Source organism: Leptonotus elevatus, chromosome 1 (assembly GCF_054856555.1).
Source record: "Leptonotus elevatus isolate MCC_2025b chromosome 1, RoL_Lele_1.0, whole genome shotgun sequence".
Lineage (NCBI taxonomy): Eukaryota > Metazoa > Chordata > Actinopteri > Syngnathiformes > Syngnathidae > Leptonotus > Leptonotus elevatus.
Window position 1 is genome coordinate 48,556,912 of NC_141239.1, and position 2,500 is coordinate 48,559,411.

General features: G+C 46.0%; 6 non-coding genes and 2 pseudogenes across 6 annotated transcripts; all 8 read right to left on the minus strand.

Moving 5' to 3' along the window:
* Positions 1-103: 103 nt before the first annotated feature.
* LOC147183152 (5S ribosomal RNA) lies at positions 104-222 on the minus strand. Its single transcript, XR_015091888.1, has one exon. It is a non-coding gene; the product is annotated as a 5S ribosomal RNA (ribosomal RNA).
* Positions 223-420: 198 nt separating this feature from the next.
* Positions 421-539, minus strand: LOC147183153 (5S ribosomal RNA). The gene has a single exon (XR_015093678.1). It is a non-coding gene; the product is annotated as a 5S ribosomal RNA (ribosomal RNA).
* Positions 540-734: 195 nt separating this feature from the next.
* Positions 735-853, minus strand: LOC147183154 (5S ribosomal RNA). Its single transcript, XR_015091473.1, has one exon. It is a non-coding gene; the product is annotated as a 5S ribosomal RNA (ribosomal RNA).
* Positions 854-1,050: 197 nt separating this feature from the next.
* Positions 1,051-1,169, minus strand: LOC147183155 (5S ribosomal RNA; annotated as a pseudogene).
* Positions 1,170-1,365: 196 nt separating this feature from the next.
* Positions 1,366-1,484, minus strand: LOC147183156 (5S ribosomal RNA). Its single transcript, XR_015091379.1, has one exon. It is a non-coding gene; the product is annotated as a 5S ribosomal RNA (ribosomal RNA).
* Positions 1,485-1,679: 195 nt separating this feature from the next.
* LOC147183157 (5S ribosomal RNA) lies at positions 1,680-1,788 on the minus strand (annotated as a pseudogene).
* A 198-nt stretch (positions 1,789-1,986) lies between these two features.
* On the minus strand, positions 1,987-2,105 carry LOC147183158 (5S ribosomal RNA). Its single transcript, XR_015093679.1, has one exon. It is a non-coding gene; the product is annotated as a 5S ribosomal RNA (ribosomal RNA).
* A 195-nt stretch (positions 2,106-2,300) lies between these two features.
* LOC147183159 (5S ribosomal RNA) lies at positions 2,301-2,419 on the minus strand. The gene has a single exon (XR_015091485.1). It is a non-coding gene; the product is annotated as a 5S ribosomal RNA (ribosomal RNA).
* Positions 2,420-2,500: the final 81 nt, after the last annotated feature.

Here is a 2,500-nt window from a genome sequence, read left to right on the forward strand (position 1 = left end):
TGTCAGTTTAGCGTGTGGCTGTCTGCTAGCAAGTAGCTAGCAAACTGGAATTATTTTGTGAAAGTTTACTTTTGCGACGGAGGTGCAAAAAAAAAAAAAAAAATGCTTACAGCACCTGGTATTCCCAGGCGGTCTCCCATCCAAGTACTAACCAGGCCCGACCCTGCTGAACTTCCGAGATCGGACGAGATCGGGCGTTCTCAGGGTAGTATGGCCGTAAGCCGAGAAAAAGCCCACAGTTGACTCTTTTAAAGATTACACTCGTCCCAACTTGGGGTGGAAAAAGCATTTTGACAGCATTTTCAGCTCTCATCCTGTCAGTTTAGCGTGTGGCTGTCTGCTAGCAAGTAGCTAGCAAACTGGAATTATTTTGTGAAAGTTTACTTTTGCGACGGAGGTGCAAAAAAAAAACAAAAAAATAGCTTACAGCACCTGGTATTCCCAGGCGGTCTCCCATCCAAGTACTAACCAGGCCCGACCCTGCTTAGCTTCCGAGATCGGACGAGATCGGGCGTTCTCAGGGTAGTATGGCCGTAAGCCGAGAAAAAGCCCACAGTTGACTCTTTTAAAGATTACACTCGTCCCAACTTGGGGTGGAAAAAGCATTTTGACATTATTTTCAGCTCTCATCCTGTCAGTTTAGCGTGTGGCTGTCTGCTAGCAAGTAGCTAGCAAACTGGAATTATTTTGTGAAAGTTTACTTTTGCGACGGAGGTGCAAAAAAAAAAAAAAAAAGCTTACAGCACCTGGTATTCCCAGGCGGTCTCCCATCCAAGTACTAACCAGGCCCGACCCTGCTTAGCTTCCGAGATCGGACGAGATCGGGCGTTCTCAGGGTAGTATGGCCGTAAACCGAGAAAAAGCCCACAGTTGACTCTTTTAAAGATTACACTCGTCCCAGATTGGGGTGGAAAAAGCATTTTGACAGCATTTTCAGCTCTCATCCTGTCAGTTTAGCGTGTGGCTGTCTGCTAGCAAGTAGCTAGCAAACTGGAATTATTTTGTGAAAGTTTACTTTTGCGACGGAGGTGCAAAAAAAAAAAAAAAAAAAGCTTAAAACACATGGTATTCCCAGGCGGTCTCCCATCCAAGTACTAACCAGGCCCGACCCTGCTTAGCTTCCGAGATCGGACGAGATCGGGCATTCTCAGGGTAGTATGGCCGTAAGCCGAGAAAAAGCCCACAGTTGACTCTTTTAAAGATTACACTCGTCCCAGATTGGGGTGGAAAAAGCATTTTGACAGCATTTTCAGCTCTCATCCTGTCAGTTTAGCGTGTTGCTGTCTGCTAGCAAGTAGCTAGCAAACTGGAATTATTTTGTGAAAGTTTACTTTTGCGACGGAGGTGCAAAAAAAAAAAAAAAAAAGCTTACAGCACCTGGTATTCCCAGGCGGTCTCCCATCCAAGTACTAACCAGGCCCGACCCTGCTTAGCTTCCGAGATCGGACGAGATCGGGCGTTCTCAGGGTAGTATGGCCATAAGCCGAGAAAAAGTCCACAGTTGACTCTTTTAAAGATTACACTCGTCCCAGATTGGGGTGGAGAAAGCATTTTGACAGCATTTTCAGCTCTCATCCTGTCAGTTTAGCGTGTGGCTGTCTGCTAGCAAGTAGCTAGCAAACTGGAATTATTTTGTGAAAGTTTACTTTTGCGACGGAGGTGCAAAAAAAAAAAAAAAATGCTTACAGCACCTGGTACTCCCAGGCGGTCTCCCATCCAAGTACTAACCAGGCCCGACCCTGCTGAACTTCCGAGATCGGGCGTTCTCAGGGTAGTATGGCCGTAAGCCGAGAAAAAGCCCACAGTTGACTCTTTTAAAGATTACACTCGTCCCAACTTGGGGTGGAAAAAGCATTTTGACATTATTTTCAGCTCTCATCCTGTCAGTTTAGCGTGTGGCTGTCTGCTAGCAAGTAGCTAGCAAACTGGAATTATTTTGTGAAAGTTTACTTTTGCGACGGAGGTGCAAAAAAAAAACAAAAAAATAGCTTACAGCACCTGGTATTCCCAGGCGGTCTCCCATCCAAGTACTAACCAGGCCCGACCCTGCTTAGCTTCCGAGATCGGACGAGATCGGGCGTTCTCAGGGTAGTATGGCCGTAAGCCGAGAAAAAGCCCACAGTTTACTCTTTTAAAGATTACACTCGTCCCAACTTTAGGTGGAAAAAGCATTTTGACAGCATTTTCAGCTCTCATCCTGTCAGTTTAGCGTGTGGCTGTCTGCTAGCAAGTAGCTAGCAAACTGGAATTATTTTGTGAAAGTTTACTTTTGCGACGGAGGTGCAAAAAAAAAAAAAAAAAGCTTACAGCACCTGGTATTCCCAGGCGGTCTCCCATCCAAGTACTAACCAGGCCCGACCCTGCTTAGCTTCCGAGATCGGACGAGATCGGGCGTTCTCAGGGTAGTATGGCCGTAAACCGAGAAAAAGCCCACAGTTGACTCTTTTAAAGATTACACTCGTCCCAGATTGGGGTGGAAAAAGCATTTTGACAGCATTTT